General features: G+C 35.8%; 1 protein-coding gene across 2 annotated transcripts in view; it reads right to left on the bottom strand.

Annotated features, from left to right (window-relative positions):
- The window catches only part of LOC134529490 (protein BCL9 homolog), an 80146-nt gene extending 65150 nt beyond the window's left edge, over positions 1-14996 (bottom strand). Inside the window, exon 1 of one of the 2 annotated variants that reach the window (XM_063363629.1) lies at positions 14824-14996. The gene's annotated coding sequence lies outside the window, so the exon portion shown is untranslated. Of the gene's footprint in view, positions 1-14565 lie in introns of both variants that reach the window. The other variant, XM_063363628.1, reaches the window with a different exon arrangement.
- Positions 14997-27542: the final 12546 nt, after the last annotated feature.

The raw sequence follows: 27542 nt of genomic DNA on the forward strand, positions 1-27542 counted from the left end.
ATAGGTGGGGTCATGAGTAAATGAAAGATAAAATTATGTCTTCTGATATAACGTGTCTCGTCTTAAGGGTGAACTATTGCCTCTTAATAAACTACCAAAGAATACATGTAGTATTACAACTGTAATACCAAGTGTAAACTTTGGTAGATAATTAAGAGACAATTTTTATATGTTGTTCATATAAGTGGTTTGAGAAGAGTATAGAGAAATGATATTGTAAACAAATGTAGGGGATACAGAATCTGGGAAGTAATGAGTATAGTAGTCACAAGAGAAATAAAAGTTTGTGTTTAATTACAGTGAACTGATTTAATAATACAGTTTATAGAATAAATGTGTGGTTGTGACTGTAAAAGGGTTGTTCCGTGTGAAATCAACACACTAAAATAAAAAAAATTTACTTGATCACCTCAGAATTTGATGAAATTTGGAATGAAGGTTGCCCTCATAGAGATTACGAAAAATGCCATTTTTTTGTTTAATATCTCAAACGGTTTCAAAATTACGGCTATGTTTCCCAAAATCCGCCAAAAAAAGTAACCAACATATTTTGAGATCACCATTGCTTTTCTCCTAATTTAGCTAGAGAGATGGGAGTGGTGTAATTATACTCAGATTTAAATGCTCTTTCCTTTGATGTACAACACAACATATTTTGTTATAAAAAGTCGTTTTGAGAAATCAAATTAAAAATTTTTGTTTTTCTCAAAAAGGGCATTTTTGAATTTTTTTTAAAAATTCCTTTAAATAGTTTATACTTTTGGTAAGTGATTCTCAAAATTTCAAAGCAGGAGGCTAATGGGTTCACTATTAAATAATAATTTTAATAAAGGATGTTTTATGAAACTGTTAGTCAGCCTACCTACTACTTAAAATGAAACTTTTAACACTAACATTTTACGCAAAAGTTATTCAGAACTTAATGATTTGGGAATTTTTTATGGCTTCTTCAGATGTTATTACATAAATCCTTCCTGTAGGAGTGGTGGGATCAACTTTACAAAGTAGGTAGGTAGGTAGATCTGTCAGTAGTATCCACAATATGACCGGTTTTCTTGGATATGAAAATTATGAAGACGGGCCAGCAGGATGCATAAATGTCACTTTTAGTTCATTTTCTTCTTCATTCTTCTCCAACACATATGCCAGCCACCACTTCTGGTCATATACAGTGGTTAAATATCCACTAACTTCTGTCATTTGTAGTTTTCAGGGTATTTTTGGATGGTGTCTCTTTCCTCTGTTGTATCTTCAAAGAATAACACATATCTCTGATACACTTGAATTTACAGGCATATAAGAATGACATTGCTGTGTTCCCTTCATAGTTACTGCTTGGCTGAAACGGTTATTCATAAATTTCTCAGACTCAATATACTCATCTTGTGTGGAGAAGGTGAAATTAATTCCGGATAATTTTTCAACTGCCCATTCATAAAGTTGGATAGCTGTTCAAATTTGGTCGTCATATGGACGCTATAGGCTTTCTATTGCAGGAAGTCTCTTCACTGAGCCCCCAACTTCATCACATGGTCCTTTTCCATGGGCAGTAGCGGAAAAATGCCATTCTGCCTCTACACCAAAGTCTTGCTTATGATAAAATAATTTGATAAAGTTTCTCTTATTTTTATATTGTGCAGCGCATCCATCTGAGTAATAAAAAAATCTTTTTTGGCACTGATTGAAAACTTTGCTGTCATGAATTCGACAATTCTTTTCTGGAATGTATACACAGAAAATGTTTTATGCTCCAAACATGGTGAAATTACAACAAAACTTAAATGCTTAAGTTTATTATTCTCTCTGCAATAAATCACAAATGGGTGTATTGTCACATGATCACTTGCCCAGTGGAAACTTCGAACTTCGTCCTGAATGACAATATTATAGTTTTCAGAGAAATCTAGGTTTACTACAAACTCAGACGCTTTAATATTTTCTTTTTTGTCAATGAATGATGACTGCTGCATGGCAATAAAATCATGCTTTTTTTAAAATGGTCGTTCTGTCACAGAAAATATTTATAAAATCCTCATTAGATTTCTGTAAATTTTCGAGACTGCAACGATCAACAGACACCCACTGAAGATAAAGTGACATTTTCTATAAGATTTTCTTCAAAAGCCTCTTCAATGATTTTGCGAATTGGGGCAACACCTGGGCATTCTGTACATTCACTTGTATAGCAATTAATGTTTGGTGGATTACACAGAATTTTTTCCAAACAGTATTTATAAGTATTTAGTTGTCCATTTGTCAAAGCTCCTAATTTCATATTTTCTATCATTAACTTCAAGTTCTGGTGGATTGTGCATAGACAGACTGAATGTGTACCACTTTGGCCTGCCAGTATGCAATGTTTTGGTCTCAGCTCAGCAAATTTTGAAAAACCTATTGTAATATCCGATAATCTTTCCTTAAACAATTATGTAAGCTTCCTTCAGATTACACAATATTAGTCGTTTTAACATTTTTGTTTTAACTCCATTCGAATTGACTACAGTCAAACAGTCGTTAATACCGGGCATTATTCTACTTGTATCATTACTTCCATAAAATGACTTAATGGTATTGACAATAGCTTTTGAAAGAACCTTTCCAGACATTGGGTTAGGGCTTTCTAAAATACCCTTTTCTTTTAATATTTTTTTTGCCTGTCCCACCATATAATTTGGTGCATTGAATTCCCACATTATTTTTTTAATGCCCCATTTCTCTGGGAGGCATGTAAGTATCATTAACTTCTTAACTCTATTTGTTGATGTAGAAAACTTTTCTTTGAGGTTTTGTAAAACTGACTCATCTAGATTCTCATCATCACTAGATGAATCTTCAGCTGCTAAAAAAAGTTTACGCTTCAATGCAGAGCTTATCTTTCTTACTTTCTCTGTAGAATAATGCTTAGAGTGAATTTTCTTAAGGTTAATAGGAGACACTCTTCTAGTTAAACTATTGAAGTATTCAATTGTTCAATTACAATTTTTGGATCTAAAGAAAAGGATGGGTCATGTGGCTGAGAACTGTATTCCTCACATGTTTTGATTGGAGAACAAGACAAGCCAGTGGGGCCAGGTTGATTAGTATTGTCTACCTTTAAATTTCCAATTACTTTCCTATAAAAATCACAAATTTTGGCTTCTTTAGGTATTCCATGATATAAACTTAACATCCAAGATGTTACATTTCTCAGTCTCTTTTTATCCCTAATTGTGAGATTAGTTTTGTTTAGCGGGTTAAAACATTGTAATGCAATGATTTTTTTTCCGTTGTTTGTTTAAAACATTTTTTTTTTAATTTAGAAAAAGACCATCTCACTAACATAATATAGGCCTAGCTTATTGTATTTTTATTGTGTTTTTCAAAAGCTTGAATAAATGATTTTCATGTAGTACTTACAAAATAATATTCTTGTAAACACTCACTAAATATAAAAATACTCCAAGGAATTAATAGAACTTATATTTTAACTTATTTGAGCGCAAAAGGTTGTTCACTTTTAAACACCTACATTATGTACTGACATCCTACTCATACCAACTGCAGATGCAGACTAAACAATATAACACAGACAGAAGAGAGAACTGAGAGTGAGCTTGTCTCTACTAGTCTGTGAGGCTCTTGTCAGCTCCTGAAACAATCAACAGACCTACCCAGTATTAGTCACCTTTCATGTCACCACTTGAAGAATCATCCCGAGCAGACTCTGCTGATTGCTATTTATGAATGTCTCATTACATTTTCAAATAAAATGCATTATAAAGTAAGAAATAAAAACTATTTCCAACTTAAATATATATATATATATATATATATATATATATATATATTGTAAATAATTAAATTGTCTTATTATGGTAATAATCACCATCGTAAATAAATTAAGTAAAGTTAGGGTACATAGTATTAAACTGAAACAAAAACTTATAAAACATCCTTTTTTAAAATTATTATTTAACTAAAACCCATTAGCCTCCCACTTTGAAATTTCGAGAATCACTTATCAAAAGTATAAACTATTTACAGGAATTTTTTAAAAATTTTCAAAAATGCCTTTTTTCAGAAAATCAAAACTTTTTACTTTGATTTCTCAAAACCACTTTTTATAACAAAGTATGTTGTGTTGTACATCAAAAGAAAGAGCATTTAAATCTGAGTAAAATTACACCACTCCCATCTCTCTAGCTCAATTAGGAGAAAAGCTATGGTGCTCTCAAAATATGTTGGTTACTTTTTTTGGCAGATTTTGGGAAATTTACATAGCCGTAATTTTAAAACAGTTTGAGATGTTTGAACAAAAAAATTGGCATTTTTCTTAATTTCTATGAGGACAAAATTCATACCAAATTTCATCAAATTATAATGTTGATTTTATTATGGAATGACCCAAAAGTGACCAGATAATCTCAATACTAAATGAATTTAATAGCAGAATGGCTAATTTTTTGGAGTAGATTTAATATATAAGAGTCAGGACTCAAAAAAAATGGACTGAGAGCACAGGGCCATTTGTAGATGTAGTAGAGTTATTCTGCTAGATGGGGTTAATAGATACCTTCACTAAACAGCTGCCCAGATGGCATCAGTTTGTGGGTTAACATTTGATTGTAGTATTGATTTTCTTTTACTGTTCTCGTGTTTCACCTGTGAAGTTAATACTGCAGATTTAAAAGAACAAAGAGTGTGTTTGAATTTTGTTTTCTGCTTGAATAATCAGCAACAAAAGCTTACCAAATGCTTAAACAAGCTTTCAAGGAGGATGCTATGAGCTGCACACAATTTTCGAGTGGTTTGGGCGCTTTAAACGTGGTGAGTGTGTGTTGAAGATCATGCTCATTCTGGGTACCCTTCAACATCTTGAAACAACGAAAATGTTGAAAACATCTGCCAAGATCAACGAGGATCGTCGTTCCACGATCAATGAAATTTCAAAAGAGACAGGAGTGAATTGGAGCTTATGCCAGCGGATTTTGACTGAGGATTTGCAAATGAGACGTGTTGCATCTAACTTTGTTCCTCACCTTATGAAACAAAATTTAAAAAACATGTTTTTGAATTTGAGGCAGAAAAAAGAGATTGAAAGTGATCCAAACTTTTTGACCAAAGTCATTACAAGTGATGAGAGTTCGTGTTACAGGTATGACCCAGAAACCAAGCAAGCATCAAGCCAGTGGAATACTCCAACCCCCCAGACCAAAACCAAGACAAGTGAGGTTGAATGTTAAGACAATGATCATTGTCTTTTTTGATGTTCGTGGAATTGTGCACTGGGAATTTGTTCCCCCTGGCCAGATTGTAAACCAGCACTTTTATATCGAAGTTTTAGGACGTTTGCAAGAGGATGTGCGGAGGAAATGGCCGGAACTTTGGCGATCAGGTGACTGGTTCCTTCATCACGTCAACGTCCCTGCACACACTGCTATTTGGCATTTCAGGGGTGGTCTGTCATTCCCCAACCTCCGTATTTGCAAGACCTAGCCCCATGCGACTTTTTTCTGATCCCGAGAATGAAGAAAAATCTAAAAGGGAAGCATTTTGATGATGTGGAGGTGTTAAAAACAGCTTCGCAAAGGGCACTGGAGGATATCAAAGTCGAAGAGTTCCAGAGGTGCTTCAAACAGTGGGAAAAAAGACTTGACAAGTCCATTGCATTTAACGGAGAGTACTTTGAAGGTGACTGAAGGAATTTTGTAAAAAAGGTAATAAATTTTTTATGACAAAAATTCAGTTTTTTTTGGATTCCCCTTGTACAAGTGTAATATAGATAGTATATGAATATTGCTATAAAACCAGGAAAGATAAATAGTTTTCTTATGATTTTAAATTGTTTTATTGATTCATAGTAGGGTTTTCTATTTATTTTGTTTGCTGTAATAGGTGAGAGAGGTATTCTGTGTGTTTAATTTGCAATGTTAGGTTAAATATTTGTATTCTTACAAGTTGAATCATAAAATTTACTAAGCAAGGTCAAACTAGATAAGGTTAGTTTTGAACTTGTTCAAAAAATAACAAAGCAAAGATTTTGTGAGGTTAGATCAACTAAATTAAAATAAAAGTTTTAAAGTTTACATTGTAATATGGTAGTGATATTGAGTCATCAACAAAGCAGTGCTGAAGTAATTACAACCTGTGCATTCTTATAGTACAAGCATGGGAATGGGACAGGGAAGATTCACATGTATATTTGGCACAGTATTTGTTTCATGAGGAAATTACATTATAGCAGGCAATTACAAAATCTTAAAGTTTAGGAGACAGACACATAATATAAGAGCCAGGGATAAAAAATAAAATACTTCTGTTTTCAGGTTACACTGTTGTCTAGCTGTAAATATGTGATGTTGCCAAGCGTATGGAGTGCACAGGTGCTGCATTCGCTGTGAGTGAATCGTGGGAAATACTGACTACCGATATACACCAAGTACTTTATTTATAAAGAAGTTAATGTTGTGCTGCACAACCACAGCTAAAGTATATGCATACTAGATTAAATACCATCCTAGTTTCTTGGACTCTGTCATTTCTGTAAACAAGATTTTGTAACAACAAAAATTGTTGATTTTTTTCTAAAGCATTGCATAGTTATATCTTGGTATCTTGGCAGATCACCAATAGGGAAAAGTTAGGAGTTAAGGCAACCCAGCGCAAGGGATTTTTAGAGTCCTGTATCAAGGTATTCAAAATAAGGTATCTTTGTATAATGTTATATACTAGAATTGTTAGGGCTTTAGTATAGTTTAAAAGAAATAATGGACATGTATATATGAATGTAAAGATATTTTAAAACAGTGCTAGTAATGGCCAACACATTAGCAATTTGTTTACAATAGGAATCCATGGCCATCATATTACATTATTATATAGAAGTAGTAAATATTGTGAAAAAATTACAATTAAAACGAACACGTGCTGTAAAAAAGAATTTACAAGTAAAATCTATAAAGAAAATCACAACATACCAAAAGAAAAAAATTAAATTATTCATTGCATTAGTAAAATAATAACTATAATTTATTCATGTTCTTTCAGAAAAAACACTAAATTCCACAATTTTACAAAGGTTAAAACATTAACTATCTGCAATGACCGGACATTTTTCTTGTTTATACATCTTGTAGTCGAGGTATTAGTTCAAGGAATCAGCTATGGCATTCAGTAATGAAAATTTTGCCGGGAGTGCTATTAGGAAACCATGTAAGACCACAGTCAAGATGGCCAGACAAGCATTTGAACCCAGATCCTCTAGAATACAAGCCACTAGGGCCACCATACTCCATTAAACTCAAAACCATTAAAATCACTTTTTGGACCAACAGCATATTTCTTGAAGAGTGCAGTTTTTTGAACGAAGGTGCATCAATCAACAATATAACAGCTATTTATTTTCTTCTGAAACATTTAAACATTACAAGTAATTTGTTATAGGTAAAACATTATATTTTCCAGTGAATTCTAATCTGTGTATGAAAATGTATGTTAATACTTACTTACCTGTGTGGACATTTTGAAATAGTTCTGAAAGTTTGTTTATAAAAGTTCATATGATTTTAGATATTTTGGAATTCATAAAATTATCATTCATACAGTATCAGATTACCTATTTAATTATATTCATGTATTTTATTTTTTTCCCCTGCAAATTTACAAATATTTATTTTTGTTGCTTGAAAGACTTGCTAAATAATTATACAGTTTTTCTTAAACATTCTGGTTATTTGGATGTCAGTTTGTTTGATCAGTGTTACGGAGATTGCTGCCACGAGTTATACGAGAAATAAAATTTTGTTTCTGAAGGCAGAATATGTAATGGTACATTTTAAAATGAGTGTATGTATTTTAACTCCATTTGTGTGATATTGCAAAATTATTCCATATTTTAAAAAATTCTAGATGCATTACATTTTTTAACCAACAAATGCTAATATGTGCACAAGTCATGCTAAGCACTCATTGTGTCTTCTAAAAATTTGTGAGGTATTGGTGTGTGTCTCAGTTAAATCCCACATAAGTTTACACTGCAGTTAGTTGTGTGAATTTTCCACAAGTAGTAGGTTTGCCTGTGGTACCTAGATTTCTCTACAGCAGCAAGGTTTGGTTATGTTAGGTTATCTGCATTTAAAAAAAACATTAAAATTTTTTTTTGCTAAATATTTTTAATGTTGCAAAAGTGTGTATTTTCAATGGATTCTAGAATATGTTTTGGTTCTGGAGGTCTGATAAACAAATAAAAAGTTATAAGAATTTCTAATGTGATTTTAAGAATTTTTTCTTCCATATTCTAATATTTAAAGCAGATAAATAGATACCGAAAGATGCAATATTGGTTTCAACAGTTTTTACTCCTTAACTATATTTTTTTCCATTTAATATTGAAAAGTTGCCTTTGTTAAGGCAGAGGTTACACATATAGAGATTTTTCAAGATCATATTATAAAGTCTACTGACAGTATAGGTAATTACAGTTTGTCATTCTTGAAAATGAATTTCTACCAAATGTGAATTAATTCACATGTAAAACAATTTGTAGCAGCCAGTTACCAAAATCTTAAGGGATTCCATTAAATTGTTAACTATGTTTCAACAAAGTCAAAATTGGAAATTAAAACAATGGAAAATTGTTATAGCTTAAATTATGTAGAAACGAAGGTGGCATTTTTTTGGTTGGTGTCTCTTAATAATTTTACCAATAAATTTCCCTGGATTATCACCCTTCAAATTATAATTTTTTTAATCTTGTCAGAATCAAAATATGATTTTTTTTTCAGAATAATCAACAGTAATAGTAGAAAAAAACACAATTTGCAAAAAAAAAAAAAAAAAAATCAGGGAAAGCCGTTCTCATTTCAAGAATTACAGACTGAACACTAACAGATAATCAGCAGCCTTGAAATTTTCAAGCATACCCAGGCAGAACCTATTTCAAACCAAACTAAAAGAAACCAGTACCTACCCTTTAGAGAAATAACATATCTATTCTCCCTGCAGACAAGGCAGTCACTATCCTCACGAATTTAGGAGATATGAGAAAAAAGTAACGTAGCTTATTAATTCTAAAATTTTTCTAAATCACAATAGACATGCTCAAAAAATATCAGTCCTACCATGTGCAGAGGTCATGAGAAATGAAATTCCAGAGAACAGCAAAGTGACCCACATACGGCTTGAATCTGGCGAGTCTGGCTAGTGCATTAGGCTCAGCGAATGTGGCTCATGAGCTGGACTCGCAATATTTTTGACCACACTCAATACGAACATGCTCCAAGCTTTGCTCGTAAATTACAGTATTCAAAATTAATTTGCCTGAGAAAGTTGCGGCTGCAGTGATCGCCCTAGGTAAATGCAGTGTGTTCACAATGAGAAAAAAGAAAAATAATTAAAATGTTTGGGTTAAGAAGTGCCTGCAAAAAAGAATGAAATTCACAAACACGAATTAAACTAATTTCATCACAGTTGACAGTTCTGACGACTTCAAATACTATTTTAGAACAAGTGGTATATTACAGTACCTACATATTTTAATTGTTGCTAACCTAACAAACACTTCACTTTCATTTTGATTACCAAGACCTACACACACCAAGGCTTTTCAGAAAAACCACAGAATCTACAGATGAGAAACATAAAAATTACACAAAACACACATAAGGACCCACCCATGTTGGTTGCTCACACATATAATCCTTGGAGAATGCATTGGGAGAAGTCTATTTTGTGATACCGTATTCCTATTGGTTGATAATAATTGAGGGGGAAATTAATGAAGACACATTAGTAGGGCAAAGGGATTGTAAATATAGTACGGAAGTTATTGAGCCATGTTTATTCAAGGCCTTACGAAGTTAGTCGTCAGTATGTACCGAAGGAATGTGATTAGTGGTTAAATATAAAAAAGTAGTATAAGTGACAAAACTATGCTAAAATAATTAGATCAAAATAAATTTTTTTTGTGTTGTTGACAGTGGTTGCGGAATGTGTTAATTGTAACAGTGCTTGAATAATGGAAAATATAAATGTAAACATAGTTGTAAGAAGTGTTACAAATGTAAACGGTTTTGGTAGAAAATAAATAGTGTGGTTGTGTGATAAGAGATAATAAAATGTGAAGAGAAAAATTTAGTAAGGAGAGGAAAGAGAAAAGAGTGTCCGTATCGTAAAGTCGAATACAGTCTCACCCGGTCTAGTCTATTTTGCAATTTCAATATTTTATTCCTTATAATTTAATACTTTATCTGCATCTATTATTGTTCAGAATAATGAAGTTAAATAATAAATAGGCCAAGGTGTTATATTCCACAATACTGCCTTAAATTCTAATGTCTACAGGCATCATTTATTTGAAAATGAAATATCTGTAAATTGCAAAAACAACTAGAGCAGAGAGATTTTATAGTCTAATTTAAGATACAGAAAAAACATATTATTCAATAAATTAAATACACGAAAAATAGTACGTTTATAGTTACTGTTCAAAACCTCCATATTCCTGCATTTTCCCCAAAAGAATGTAGGAGTTGTAATGACGTAAGCGACGCAATCTTGGTGACATCATCAGTATTATTATGGAATCTAAAATAGACTGCTCCCTATACATTTTACATTACGCATGGTATTATCTATGAAAAGGCAACGTCTGAAGAAAAAAATAATAAAAATTAAAAAATGCATATTTAATGTCATTTGAAATATGAACGTAATACCTCAGAGAACAGCTTCTGGGAAATAAAGCAAATACTAACTAAAGTGAGGAGAGGTTAGGTTAAGTTAGGTCAGTTTCATTAATAATACTTTATTATTAATGTTATTGACCTAGGTAGCCAAGCCAAACTTTCACTTTAGTTACTATTTGCCTTATTTCCCAGAAGTGACTACTTTGTGGTATTACCAGTCACTGATTTTATTAATGTGTGGTTCAAAGTAATATTTTTGCATGTATTACTCATTCTTGCAAAAAGTAAGGTTTGTTGGGTTAGGACAGTGATATTAAAAAAAGTATGAAATACCCTAGATAAAAAATACATAATACTTATCTCATATAACTGGCCTAACATAACCATCTGTTCACACTTTTGAAAGTATTTTTAATATAGCTAACCTAACCAATTTTTCACACGAATTGACACTACTTCAAATGCAGCTAATCTTACCTAACATAACCTAAACTACCATTAAAATATTAAAAAACTTGAAATATTGCAATTCCATTACATCTCATGTGCACTCAACTCCACAGAATTCTTCAAAATGACCAATTACAAAAAAACCTACGGTAAATATGTAGTTGGGCGGTATTTGCGAAAAAAAATGTTAAAAATCCGAAAATACTTTTATTCTATGCTCTTTAACTTCCTATTTTCAATAAAAGCGGCGGAGGTAATAAATTCTAAATACTTTAGGAGATATCGGATTTTTAAATTTCATCATATGTAGTTGAGCTGTATTTTCGAAAAAAAATTGTAAAAATCCGAAAATACCTTTATTAGATGCTCTTTAACTTCCTCTTTTCATTAAAAGCGGCGGAGATAAGAAATTCCAAATACTTTAGGAGATATCGAATTTTTAAATTTCATCACAATTATAGCAGTGCGTTCATGTGGCTTTCACCATTGTTTCTTGTTTACAAGTATCTATTTTTTTTTATTGGATAATGATGTCACGTGATTGTTCATGATAGGCCAGAATTCAAATTAACCAATACGTGATTATTTACTTCATTTATTGTTTAAAACAGTATTTAATTACCGCCTCCAACTTAGGCGAGTTTTAAACGTTTCTAATTTTAAAGACTTATTTTTAATTGTTGCGCAAGTAATAAGTAACAAAAAAATTTTACGTGAGTTGTTTCTGTTCATCCCTTGTCCCGGTTTGTTAGGTCAGGTCAGTTACATTATAAATACTTTAAAACTAAAGAACCATTGAAATTAATTCATACTATTTTTAATGTACGCTTTGTTTCAAAGTATTTATAACGTAACTGACCTGACCTAATCAACTATTTTCATTAATTAGGCATTCACAAACACACGGCAAAATAAAAAAATGGCGACGGTCAAAAAAAACACAGGTCTTGTATGCAAAATAAGAACGGCAATATCTTCTAAAGTATTTGGAATTTCTTATCTCCGCCTCTTTTAATGAAAAGAGGAAGTTGAAGAGCATCTAATAAAGGTATTTTCGGACTTTTAACATATTTTTCCGCAAATACAGCTCAACTACATATGATGAAATTTAAACATTCGATATCTCCTAAAGTATTTGGAATTTCTTACCTCCGCCGCTTTTAATGAAAAGAGGAAGTTGAAGAGCGTCTAATAACGGTATTTTCGGATTTTTAACATTTTTTTTCGCAAATACCGCTCAACTACATATTTACCAAACCTACAACCACATTACACCTTGATTCTACTAAAATTGACAAATTATTTACCAAACCTTCAATTTATGAAAATGCAAATAAACACTTATCTATTTTACACCAAACAACAAATAATAATAATAAAATATTAATAGTGTTACATAAAAACCAATAATAAGTAAACCATTATTTTATAAAGGCCTATTCAAATATACCAAATTTATTAACAAATAACTATTTTGTACTAACCGTAAATTCCTTTTTGGTAATGTTCTTACACAGGAGCTTTTACTTAAGTAAACATAACATTTTAAATATACTTTTTTTCAAACACTAAAGATGTAGCTACCTATATTTATTCGGAAAACAGAGTTTGTGAATTCCTAATGGTTTCCGAGAAATTACAGTTTATAGCTTACATTACAATGCGTGTGCACTAACGCGGTAGCTGAAATTTTTACTTTTTTCATGTGGGTCTCTGTTTGTTTTTAAGAAATTAAGTAAACGTGCGTATTGTTCTGATAATCAAAGGAATTAATATGACAAATGTATAGCAATTATAAGGAAAAATTTATTGTTTCTATTTTCTGTTTGTTGTTTTGATAAATAAATAATAGCATTATGAAAGCTTTGTTTTCTGACATTTAAATTAGTATTTTGAGTCACAAATTAACAAACAAATCAAATGGAAGCAAAAAATTTAACATTGTGAGTATGGTCAATTACGTTAGGGTAGCTAATACTACAAAACATTGTGGATGGTTGGTTGGGTTAATATAACTACATTAAAAATTCTGTAAAATATTTTTAATGGATGCTTAGGAATTACCAATTTTAGATGTAGCTATCCTGACCTAAACAACCATCCACCTGATTTCAAAGTATTTTTAATGTAGCTACACTTACCCAACCAATAGTCCACATTGTTTTGATGTATTTATTTTATGTTGCTAACCTAACCTAATTGACCATTTTCACAAATTAAATCAATTTCTCTGAACCATATACACACATTGACCCACACGGGAAAGAAAAAAATGGTGACAGCTGCTACAATACAAAAATATTGTATTGAAAACTATTGTGAATCAGTAGGAATATAGAAAAACAGTGTTTTCAGGGTTAATATAGGAACATCTCTAGTGTTTGAAAAAGGTATTTTTGAATTTTTATTTTACGTAAAAGCCCCTCTTATAAGAATATTACTTCCCTTTCTCCACTTTTATATAAACGGAAACAAAAGGCAGTTACAGTAAATACATTGACGCAAACAAACCTACCTATAAAAAAAAACCTTGTCATATTTCAATGTCCTCTCTGCAAAGATATAATTAATTTTATATGCCATTAAATTTTATTTATTTTATTTAACCCATTTATTTCAAATAAGCCCTTACTTTCCTTTTTACCTTAGGAAAATAAAAGAACTAACATTCATTAAAAGCAATCAAAGACATCAGCCAGCAGATTACAGAGGCAAAAGGAATAGGACTAGGTCAACAGATAAGTAAAAACTATTCGTATTTGATAAAACCAAAATTATTTCATTCTAAAATTAGGCCTATGCATTAATTTAAATAGTAAAACCAGCAACTGACTCTGCCCTATTAAAATGGACTCTTCTCAAAGTAATATTAAAAAAACTCTCATTATTTAACTGTGATTATTATATGTATTCAGTCTCTCTGGCCACAATATGCCATATTTCTTCTTTGTTTACTCTTATAATATGATTTACTCCAAATAAATGTTACTAAATTTGGACTTCTGTTTTGTAAATTTTTATCAAATGATTGTGATTATTAAAATTGTATTTGATAATTGTTTCTCTTTATTTAGAACAGTACTGAAAATGTGCTATCTATGCGTGCACCTGGACGAACTCTTTTTTCCTTAAATACATTGGATGATCACAAAAAAATTCTAATCCATTAGTATTGTGCACTCCGTTCAACTTGATTTAAATTTTACCGACAAATAATAGTTTTAAATCAGCACTATATGAGTATATTAGTACCATAAAGTTTCCTACACGTTATAAACAAAACACGTGTTCAGAATTTACGTCAAATGCTAATTACACTTATAACCTAAACTAAAGTTTACTGTCGTAGTATGGTACACAAACGTAAACATCCACCTGAATAAAACGCACGAGCAGCAGAGAGACCATAATACTACAACTAAAATGATCAATATTAATTAAAGTAAAATACCTCTCTCGGATTCAGCAACTCCGGTATCGTTCTTTCATAAAGTAGCCTCATAAACACCTTTATTCCTTGCATGTGTATTTTGATCAGGTTACACGAAAAGCCCATGTTATTTATTTAACTCCACTTTAAATTATATAATAAACCATGGTCCTTAAATTATAGCAACTACAGTTAATGCCAAATTGAAAAAAATACAAATATTAGTGGGCCTAAACACAAACTATTATACACGTAACGAAAGCAACAAATATTTCAAACCTGGAGTCTGCCATCTTGAATGTATATTTCAACCATTGGCTATGTTCCCTATTGCACATAGACTAAAAACAATTTTGTAATGAACCTTCACAGCGCGCAGTAAAGTTCAGAATATTAAATCTCAATGCACTTTACATGCCCAAGTTTTAATACAGTATATCATTCATATATAATAACTAGGCCCATTAAATATAATCTGCATCAAATTAATTCTTAGGCTGGTATTCCAAGACATAAAAATAGGGGTTAAGGTATTGAATATATTCACCTGTATGCTAACCGTGTTCCAAATGCACGATCGTACACGGCCAGTACCTTAATTTAAGGGCATGGTTTTAGGGCCGTATTCCAAGACACAAAAATAAGGGTTTAGGTGTTGAATATGCGATACCTGTACCCTAACCATATTCCAAGTGCACGATAGGACACGGCCAGTACCTTATTTTTAGGGCACTGATTTTTGGTGTCCTATCTGTTGCCGTTTCGTTGCCAAAATCACGCGCATGCGCAGAGCTCACTTTTTCGTTGATTTCTCCCAGATGGCTGAATCGCATCTGGCACCCTTAACTCATATATAGTCATTTTAATTATAATCGGGGGATGTATAATGCTTTTTAGTGTGTCAAATAAAACTTTACAATAGCAAAAACTATTCTGAAATATATTTGATTACTTTAATGGTCATAAAAACAAATAATCAACAACTTTAAAATTACTGTGTGTCCAATAAAACTTTATAATAGCAAAAACTATTCTGGAATATATTTGAATAGTTTAATGGTCATAAAAACAAATAATCAACAACTTTAAAATTACCTGAGAAAATAAAAATTACGCCAATTAATTCGCACGATAGTGCTGCTATCTGTAGGATTTTGGTGTAGCAAATCCATCGATGGTTGCCAAACATCTGCTAGAATGCATTGAAATCAGTTTCTAGCCTCGTACAGGGCACAGTTTATTAAAACAGTTGCTTTTTCGTTTCTTAACAGGAATTGGATTGGGACGCGTTCTGGAATACAATCTGCGAGATAGGTTACAGTTGTATCCCAACAAGGTAGGTAGTGCTTATTCGCTACCTTACCTGAATGTTTTGGAATACCGCCCTTAGTATCTTATCTATTGCCGATCTGTTGCTTAAATTCTGCGCATGCACAGAGATCATTTTCTAATTGGTTTCGTCCAGATGGCAGACCCACGTATGGTGCCATTAACTTGTATATAGTAACTTTTATGATCATCGGAGGATATACCAAGTGTGTTGTTGATGCGAAATGAAACTCTAAGGAAGCAAAACTATTCTGGAATACATTTTGCCGTCACCCGGCCTCTGTAGAAGACCCGGGAAGTACCTGACAGGCGCAAGGCTAGTGGAACACTAGGCCGTTGGTGATGGTCATGGGCACTCTGCCCCCGCGTGCCCCGCCAGGTATGTGGCTTGAAATCTAACTTGAACTTCCCTGAGGCTGCTCGGTCGTGTGGAGGATGGGGTGGCACAAATAATCGTAAGCGACACCGGTTATGTTGATTTGCGTTTAATTAACGTACTTCTCCGGTGGTATGCATTGGTACTCGGTACTCCCTATGCGTACTCTATGCGGTGGCAGGACCGCTACAAACACTATGCGAATGCGCTATGTGGCCATTGTACAGTTACATTAACACACGCTGAACACAGAACAAGCACGACACAGATATAACAATGAATTTGCAGCGGCAGTCTCACAGAGCGCGGTTACGAGCGTTCTGGAGATGGCCAGTACCGAAAGTTAACTGTCTCAGGGTGGCTCAGTGAGTGTGACCTTAAATTACACCTTACACTGACTTGTGGTTGCAGCCGGCAGGCGTATGCGCGGCGATATAGCGAAAGTGTGTTGGCTGGAGTCGGCCAGTGCCGTAAGTGGCGTGGTCCGCGGCGCGGTGCGGAACCACTAACGAAAACGGTCGGGATAAGCCCGGGTCCGCAAAATACACGCCGAGTCGACGTGAGCAGCTATTAACTAAAAGAAATGTTTAGATATTGTAGCGTAGGTCACCCGATGTCTAACATAATCTACCATTGGTGTAGATGATTAAACAAAACAATAACAAATCTATTACTTCATGGGGGGGGGGGGGAATCTGTAACTTTAAACATACTCGCTTCGCTTAAAAGGTACTTTGTAATCAAAACTGTTCACAACCCGGGATTTTAAAATAATAGGCTCCACCCCCTGTACAGAAGTTCTGGAAAGAGAAGGAATTACTTTAAATGAGTTAAAACTTAGTTCTTAAGAAATTATGTTTATTACATGAGATATTAAACTTTTAAATGAGTGCCACATTTGGTTTACATATATTGACAGTTTGCGACGGCATGCGAAAAAATGTAAAGGTGAAGTCGGTGTGTCTACTGATGAACTACATGCAGACATGTAGACTCCTCGCTTTAGATTGGAGACTCGTATGTGTACAAGCACAAAACAGATGTTCTTCAACCGAATGTGATGAGGCTTGGACATGAATCTAAGTCTAAGACTGTGCTCTGTGCATTACAGGTAAGTGATAACGGATGCAACTTGGCGAAATATGCATTTCGTGGAATTTCGAAAGACTACTATTATCTAAATATGATTAGTGAGTCGAAAGAGATTTGTACTTTTATTGATGATATCAGGCAGAACATTATTAATGAGCTTACTGATGAAGTAGCTACATACGGACCTTTAAAATATAACTTTGTAGTTGGACTGAGTATATGACAAACAATATCTGTTTGAGGACAAAGTGAAGAAGTGTGCGTTCAAGACAGCAAATACTTACATTTACAATTCCGACGATGTGAAGTAGTATGTTAAACACAGTATCGAGAAACTCTGTCGGGAAGAAAAAGACTATGTAGCCAAAGGATGTGGCTGGTCTCTGTCTTTAGTAAACGGATTAAAGCTAAGAATTAGTCATTTAAAGCCAATGCAGAACAATATGTTTATAAGATTTCTAACTTTAGCAATTGTTTGTTGTAGTAGGATATAAATTATGTAATACATTTTATTTAAAAAAAAAGATTGATTTTTTCGAATCTGTCACTTCTATGTTAAACTGTTGAGATATTTAATTACATTTATTATTCGCATTGACCAACGATCAAACCGAGGGAGGATATCTATCGAATAAATTAGTAAATTAATAAGTGATTTTTTTGGTGATTTTTGGAAAAATTCCCGAATTTCTAGGTCAATAAATACAAATTTCCAATATGGCGGTCATTTCGGCTTATAGGAGGCTGTTATATGAGGAACTTAAGTATATTTTAGGAAATTGAACATGATTTATTAAATACCTAATGGATTTTTGTCTAATATATGTATATAATATATTAGTATATATATAGCAATTATCAAGTATCTAAGCAAGGATGGATATCGATCGAATCAATCATTACATTAATTAATGATTTATTCGATAATTTTTTGGAATTTTTTTCCGAATTAATAGCTAAATAATCACGAAGATCCAAGATGGTATCCAGATTTAAAGGTCAAGGGTGCCACAGTAATAACAATTACTACACTCTAGGAGGTAAAATTCAAACTACCATGGTGGTAGTGCACTCTAGCAGACAAAAACAAGACGGCCTCCAACAACGAAAACAATATGGCGGATGTGATGTCATTCTTTTTTATATATGACTTTTCTTTTATATATAATTTTTGTATATATAATATATAATAGGTGCTTATTCATGGAAGAGCAACTGTTATTTTAATTTTGTAATGCTTTTAATACTGTTCTTCTACCTGTTTATGTGTTTGTATTTATGTTTATTTGTAATTTTTTTTGACATATTTTATACCATTATGTATGGTCCATTGAATGAAATAAAAAATCAAATCAAATCAACTAACTGGCGATATACGTACCATAGCGTTAGTGGTGGGGGTCAGTCTGCCGGCAGCTTGCGAGGAAGAAGGATCCATCGCCATTTTTTTTGGCCATTACGGGGTTCTAACCAAGGACTCCATGATGTAAGTTCGTGTTTTAAATAATAATTTATAGAAATTGATTAATTGATTTTTATAAATTGTAAATTCTTTCACGATTTTCTAGCTAAATAATTACGGATTTTCAAGACGGCGGTCGTGATGTCATAATCCAAGTTGTCGGAGTGTTTTTTTTCATCCTTTTATCAACTAATTTTTTTAGAAATTTTAATATTTTTACCCAATTTTAGCATAAGAAAAATAAAGATTTTCCAAATGGCGGCCGTAACTAAACGTGCAACGATGACGACATACACATTCAAGATGGCGGGCGTAACAAATCGTGCAATGTTTCTAGAATATAATATGGTGACCATTACAAAATATTCAACTGTATTTTTTAAATAATATTTTATTAAAATTTGATTAATTAAAATTTTTATGAATTTTAAATTTTTTCCGAACTTATAGATTAAAAATTACGGATTTTCAAGATGGCGCCCATAACAAAAATTGCAAATTTTCTAGAATTAAAGATGGTGGGTGTGATGTAAGAAATTTTTACCTTTTTTTTAAATTATTTATTAAGATATTTTAAAATATAGTATTTATTATATATATATATATTTACTCTTTCCGGGAATCAAACCGAGGACCGAAATTGATTAACTAACTACGTAAAAATTTGAAGTAAACAATTTTTTAAATATTTTTTGGAATTTGTTTGAACTTTTTTGGTAAAAATTTTAATATTTAAAGTTTATGGTTAAGGTCAAGGTCAAGGACACGATCTCGGTTGCTTAGGGACGGCTTATCGTCGGGGAATTTAAGCCATCTTGGGGAATTTGGGTTCTTTCTAAGGCAAAAGTCTTTTGAGGTTTTTCGAATACCGAATTTTTAAATTTTTGAGTAATAAAACTGGAAAATTTTCTTCAAAACGGGTATTTTTTCCTTGAAATAGGGAATTTTTTTTAGAAATTTTGAGTCATTTTGAGTCATTTTTGAGAAATTTTGAGGACTTTTGTGTCCAAGATAGCCGCTGTGATGTCACAATCCAAGATGGCGGTCGGCACCTCCGCACATCAGCCTTGAAACCTGGACCCGGATGCCCTATTATATATGTACTGCTATTATTGTATTTTAATTTTAAATGTTTTATCTAAATAGGGTAATTCGGAGGTGCACCCCGCCAGCAAGTATATATTATCGTTGTGTGATTACCCAGACCATAATTATCATTTTGGATATTGTAATATCATTGTGTTTCAATTTATGTTAAGTAAAAAGAACAGTGAACAACATTTTAAGCCTTTTATTGTGTTTGTGTCCAAGTCAGAGTAAGAGGATTAGATGCTTATTTCAGGGAAACTCGAGCATGCCTCTGACTTTAAATTTTTGTCCACCACCCGCAAAGAAGCCTCAATGACACCCTAAAAGGTTATAAGCGTGAAAAATAGTGCGCAAATCAGATTTTCGCGTATATCCACGCACAACTGTGGCATATATTTTGACTGAAAGGCATCCATCTGTTATAGCATCCTACATAACCTCAATGTGTGGCATTGGAAGTTAACCAAGGACACTATAACATACCCTATGAAAGTTTCATATATGTCGGATCGTTTACATTTACTGTACTATGTTATTATGTATTAACTAAAGAATCAGTATAATTTACTATAGAGAAATAAGAACATATTGCCATTTATAACCAAACATAATATGTTGAAAAGAATTAAGACATACCTAATGAAATAAACTACTGGGAAACAAAATAACACGCAAATATCAGATTGGTGCTGGTTGTAATTATAGGCCTTTGTAAAAACAACAATGCAAAACAAACAAAACAATTAACAAATATTACTGAGTATTATATATTAAGGAACGAGCTCGTGAACAACTAGGTACGTACAAAGTATTTATTTAGATATAAGTAAAAAAAACAAGTTAAGTTACTCAACAAATATTATTAAAAAAAATTAATTCATCAAACAAATATTAAATTATTGAAGTCTTCTTATAATTCTTTCTTCAGAATGAAAATTAATTGCCGGAAATGTTCCAAAGTGTAGAAATCAATATTATTTCGTTGATTCAAGTTCAATAGTAGAAACTTGCATGATGATCACGCAGAAGTTGAAAACAGTTACATAACCTTAAAATAATAATAATGAAATTTCTTTTGACACATGAATATCTTTTACAAAGGAAACTAAACAAGCAATTCTACAAGTAGAACTATTTGTAAAGTTATTTATATGAATATTCAACTGTAAAAGTAAAATTGTTAGGTTTTATTTCCTCTAAAAGTTTTGCTTTGTAACATAGTCTGTGTGGGATATAAAAATATGTATACACACATACATTTAATTAAATTTCTAAATTTATAATATATACTCTTTTAATTACAGTAAATAAACCAAATGAAAAAAATATCAAATAAAAAAATTGCCACCTACTATTAGCTTACCTCATATAAAAAATTAAGATTTTGAATTAAAGCTTTACATTAATTGTTGTGAAAAACAAATTTGTATTACTGGGTTATAACTAGGTAAAGGCAAATGGAAAACTATTTTACAAAATGAAAGCACCGATAAAAATATACCAGTATCAAGTCTATTGTTTCTATGCTAGGCAAACAGATGAATCACAGGAATATGTTGTCAATGTATTGCATCTTTAAAATTGGACAAATTAAAAATATAAGAACAATGCGTTCAATTTTTATTACAACTTAAATTGAATAAAAAACACATTTTTTGAATCTTTATTTATTTACAGCTTTATAATTTGCTAAAGGAAAAAAAAAATACGAAAGAAACATTTGTGCATGTTTAACACCACAATTTACTCGGACTTCATAATTCTCTCCAGTCTCCACTATTACTTTCTTGAGTATCCTATTTAAAATTTGAGAACACCTGATTCGGAATATCTTAAGGAACATTAGTTGTTAACAAAAACACCATTTTCAGAATTTTCAATATTTTTCCTTGGTTGAGCACCTATTCTAGAAAATTACCCACTAAATTTACAGGGAAGTAGCATTGCTGAGTGTTTATTGCTAAAAACTCCCTAAACAGGTAATACACTCTCATAACAGATATAGAGTTAGTTTTCCTAGGCATGACTTATTCAACAAGAATGGTATAATGATATATAGCAAGTGATATAATACATGGTTCTTACAAGTATACATTAAAAAATAAATGTATATATAAATTGGTTCTGAGTTAATTCCTCAAACGAAACCTAAATCAAAAACTTAGTGCCTGCAGGTGCATCCTGAATTCTGATGGTAATAGAAAAAAAAGTATAGTTTTATTCAAACATTGTTTTAATTAAAATTAAAATAGTGGTATCAAGGATGGTAACTAAAGTAAGAACAACTTGTAAAGACAGGCATTTGTTCTGTCCCACCACAATAAGGTTTTCAAAAATAATGACTAGATAATTTATGGCCATCTGTGTTTGTGGTTATATTGGAAACTGTAAGTTTATTTATCATGTGTGCTTATTGGCTGCATTTGGAAGCATCATTTAGTGCAGAACCTGACATCGGCTAATAATATAATAATCCCATCAGTGACAGTGCTGAAATACCTTGTTACTCATCCTGGTTTACATGATATAGTAGAAATATAAATGTAGGTATTCTAAAAAAAATAAAAATACAATGTGCATAAACATAACAAAAACAACCAAAATACAAGGGTATGCAAATTATTTGCATTCAAATAACATTTTGAAGAAGTATTACTAAATCAAAATAGCTGCTTCAAAAGCACTAGTATATGGTTATTTCATTTATTGCTCTGATGTCTAAAGTATCCCCCATCCTGTTATTACTAAATTATTATAAAAAACATGTTTTTTCTCACACACACACATATATCATTTGAAGCAATGGCAAATGTATGGTGGGATGGCTTCTAATCACTAATATAACCCCTGCTTTACAAATAGATTTTTAATGCTAAAACATTTACAAATAATTTAAAACGTGAATCTTTCCTAACCTATTTCACACACAAAACATAATTATGATTCTCATGTTCTAAAATACTAAAAAAGCAGATACAAAAATGAGCATTTCTTGCAACATAGGATTAATAAGTGTTTCACTCTAATATTGTGGGATGTTACATAGGTATTCAATTTGTACAATTCACATCTACTGTAAATTTTTTCAAAGTATTAAGTTTTCATACGTCTAGTAAAATAAAATTAACACTACATTGTGATTATGACTTCTGAGTTATCACGTTGACGCCGTCCCCGTTGCCTGATCTGAATTTACGTAAATTTACACTAGTGGGTTAATTTTGAATCTCAAGGGTGGGGTTCCTGGCCTCGTGGCTGCAGGCAGGGATGCGGCGACAAAGGACTCCCCGGGCTGTTATGGCCTCCCAGGACGCCTGATTAATGAAATGCACACGTACTTGTAGTCGTTTTATTGCGTCGCACACTCTACATGTCGCACAATCACGTAACTGGCCGCTTCATCGTCGACCTAAGCTCCGCGCACGATGAACCTGTCCTGGTTTATGCGAAAGTCCGCGGACGTAACGCGAGGTGCGTGAGTGATAGGTCCCGCCAATTACTTAAGAAAACACAATACACTATAAGGGCGGTAGGTCCCGCGAATTTACTTATGAAAACACATTACACTATAAGGGCGGTAGGTCCCGCGAATTTACTATGGAAACACATTACACTAAATCACTGTGGTACGTCCCGCACTGGAGGATATGCACAGGCGGCTAGTCCGCGTGGTGGCGAGGGCCACGTTAAGCTGGGTACGGACACGTGGGAATCTTGAACGATATCGTACACGTGGCCGTGGCAAGTCCCAGTTGATGACTCGTCCGAATGTTTGTGGTCGCGTTTGGCGCAGGGCCGCCCTGCGTGGGCAAAGAACTATGTCCCGAGGTGGGACGTAATAGCGTGAGGCGCAGGTGCCACTAGGGGTCACCTAATTAATTACGTAGGAAATAGAAAGTCCGTGCATGGACTACACACTCTATTAATAGACCGCGCGAGATCGCTAACGGCCGGTTTGGGCCGACCGGGGAGCTGATATAAAAACGATTGGACTATAATTACCTATTGCAGTTACAGAATGTTGGCCCGAAAGTTGAAGGCTCCCCGTGCGTGGGCTGCCGGCCCGGGCGAGTGCTGGATGGCGACTGACTAACCTCCCTGGCCGCCGGGGCCAGGGAGGGGGGAAATTCCGCGGGAAAACTGCGGAGCGCGGGAAGATGACTTCGGCCAGTTTTGTGAATGATAACCCTTTATAACATGATTATTACATTAACATTAATTATTGATGGTTTTAGATTTATTAGTTTCTGTTTATATTATCAAATGCATGAATAAACAATACCCTTGCGCAGTGCCACACCCGGCCGGGCGCTTTGCACACGTAGGAGGCCGTGACTGACGTCACGCCGTTCGGGGCACTGCACTACGTTGCGCGCGCGGGCGCGTTCGAGGCGCGGCACTGATCAGGTGTTGAGGACACATAACGGCCTGTGCTCTCAGAGGGAGCACCGACGACGGCGTCAACGTACATATGCACTGCTGAAATATTTTAATTATGATTTACAATACCTATCATTGCTGTTCAGCATCTTTAAATAATCACATAAGAGACACAAAAAATTAAATATCAATCCTTGTGAACAGTGCTTAAGTTTATGGGATAGTACTATAATGTGAAAAATATTAAATAATAAAGTAAAATAAGATAAGACATGAAATGCAAAACCTCCATCAACTCTTAATTACTTTGTGAGAACCGTAACTTGACGCCACTCCCGCTGCATGTTTGAGCTGTTAATTAATTATTAGCATTGTGAAATATCTCAGGGGTTTTAACGGGGGTTCGGCCTCGTGGCTGCAGGCAGGAGCATGTCTCGTTTCGAAAATTACCTGGGCTGTTCAGGCCACCCAGGATGCCTTGTAAATGAATAATCAACGAGTTACAGGACACTGCACTTTATTCAGTATTGATACACTCATTCGTCCCGATACTGGCCGCGTCCGTTGTCGGACCGCTATGACACGCGTATCTCTATACGTGATGGTTTGCGCGACCAAGATGGATTGCAAAGTTATATCGACAAACTGAAACAGTGGGTTCTGGTCCCTGTGACAGGTTTAGCAAGTGAATGAAACTGGTACTGCCCCAACTTAGGCGGGCTGGTAAAAACGTAGAAAAGTTCCTATGTTCAGGATGGTTTGCAGTCTAGCCTGCTGCGAATTATTAACGTTTCAGTAATTACATGGACACGCCAACTGGAGACGTACACGCAAAAGTCCCTTACAAATGAAAGTTAGTCAATTAAAATACACGTTACACTTTGCACTACAAAAACGGAGAAAGTTACAAGACGAAAGTTAGTCAGTGTTATTCTCAACACTTATTATTGAGGATCTACGACGATAACGATTAATTGGCTATTCAGCCGAAAATTGCGTACCACTACTACGCGGTCCTTAAACTGGACATGGAATTACGTATGAAAAATAAAGTTCCCCGATGGGAGGAATTTAATAAATTAAGAGTCGCACGAAATAACGTGCGACTGGGTTGGGGTCGGCGCCGAGTTGATTAAAAGATTTACAAAACTTACACTATTGCTGAAATGTTGAAGAGATGCTAAAGTTGATGACCAGACGTTCGCAGAGCGCCCGACCCCTTCGAGTTCCAGACGGTAACTGAGCGCGAGACCGCCCAGCGGCCTCGTGCCTAAACGGGTGGAACGCGGGAAAACCGACCCGACCAGTTTTGGACTTAGAAACAAATTACACAACATATGCTTATAAGACAATTAGACATAATTTCCCTTACATGAACCCTTCTTTTAAATTGTTATTAATTTGGTTGTTTTAATTAACAAAATAATCAAGTGTTTAGTTAGGCGCATTGCCACACCCGGCCGGGCGCTGTCGTCGCCGCGGCGTTCGTCGCGGTGCACTTTCTTACACTTTGCGAAGATCACGCTCGGGCGTGTTCGACGCACTTCGGAGCCAGTGTTGTTGTGGCATAACGACCTTTGCGGACCAAAGGGAGCACCGGCAGTTGGCGTCAAATGCCCCGCCTCAACGAGGCCGTTATGCTAAACAACACTGCTCCTCACACGCATGGAAGTGGTACACTGGTTGGCGCACTAAGCACTAACCTGCTGTGTCCGGCGGCGTCGTGGTGTGCACGTGGGCCGCTCCTGTTGCCATGGGGGCGGCCAAGGTGGGAGGCGGCATCGTGGTGCCTTTGTGGGCCGCACCTGTCGCCATGGGGGCGGCCGAGGTGGGCGGCGGCGGCGGCGTCGTGGCGCATTCAGCAGCAGGCGGCGCGCCCAAAGTGGCACGCGTGGCGGGCGGCAGTAGCGCACCCTCTGTGGCGGGCGGCAGTAGCGCACCCTCTGTGGCGGGCGGCAGTAGCACACCCTCAGTGGCGGGCGGCAGTGGCGCACCCTCAGTGGCGGGCGGCAGTGGCGCACCCTCAGTGGCGGGCGGCAGTAGCGCACCCTCAGTGGCGGGTAGCAGTAGTGCACCCTCAGTGGCGGGTTGCAGTAGCGCACCCTCAGTGGCGGGCGGCAGTAGCTCACCCTCAGTGGCGGGCGGCAGTGGTGCACCCTCAGTGGCGGGCAGCAGTAGCGCACCCTCAGTGGCGGGCGGCAGTAGCGCACCCTCAGTGGCGGGCGGCAGTGGCGCACCCTCAGTGGCGGGCGCGGCGGGCGGAAGTGGTTCGCCCCCTGTGACGTGCGCGACGGGCGGAAGTGGCACGCCCCCTGTGACGTGCGCGGCGGGCGGAAGGGGCACGCCCCCTGTGATGTGCACGGCGGGCGGAAGTGGCACACCCCCTGTGATGTGCGCGGCGGGCGGAAGTGGCACGCCCCCTGTGACGTGCGTGGCGGGCGGAAGTGGCACGCCCCCTGTGACGTGCGTGGCTGGCGTGAGTGGCATGCCCTTGTTGACGTGCAGTGGCGGCACGCCCTTGTTGACGTGCGTGAGGTGTGGTGGCAGCACGCCCTTGTTGCCGTGCGTGATGTGCGGTGGTGGCACGCCCTCGTTGACGTGCGTGACGTGCAGTGGCGGCATGCCCTTGTAGACGTGCGTGACGTGCGGTGGTGGCACGCCCTTGTTGACGTGCGTGACGTGCGGTGGCGGCACGCCCTTGTTGACGTGCGTGACGTGCGGTGGCGGCACGCCCTTTTTAACGTGCGTGACGTGCGGTGGCGGCACGCCCTCGTTGACTTGCGTGACGTGCGGTGGTGGCACGCCCTCGTTGACGTGCGTGACGTGCAGTGGCGGCACGCCCTTGTAGACGTGCATGACGTGCGGTGGTGGCACGCTCTTGTTGACGTGCGTGACGTGCGGTGGTGGCACGCCCTTGTTGACGTGCGTGAGGTGGCGTCGGGCCGACTGTGAATGACTTGGCAGGTGGCTGATCCCCCGGAGAGTGCCGCAAAATCGTCGTTTTGCGCCACCGCCCTGTGCCAGCCGTTTTCTCAGCGACCGTGGGCGGCGCCATCGGAGTGGTTCCTCCGGGTGATCCTCTGTCGTTGTCGCCTCAGTGGTCATTGTCGCCTCAGTGTTCGTTTTGCCCTCTGGCGGATGTGTCATCACGGCCGGTTTGCACCGCGTCAATTTCCCGGGAGCCTTCACGGCAGTTGGGGGCGGCGGCGTCGGGGGCGGCGTGATGATCATAGCCTGGTGCTTATCTGCCTCGGCGGCCTGTTGGCTGAC

This window comes from Bacillus rossius, chromosome 2 (genome assembly GCF_032445375.1).
Source record: "Bacillus rossius redtenbacheri isolate Brsri chromosome 2, Brsri_v3, whole genome shotgun sequence".
NCBI classification, from domain to species: Eukaryota; Metazoa; Arthropoda; class Insecta; order Phasmatodea; family Bacillidae; genus Bacillus; species Bacillus rossius.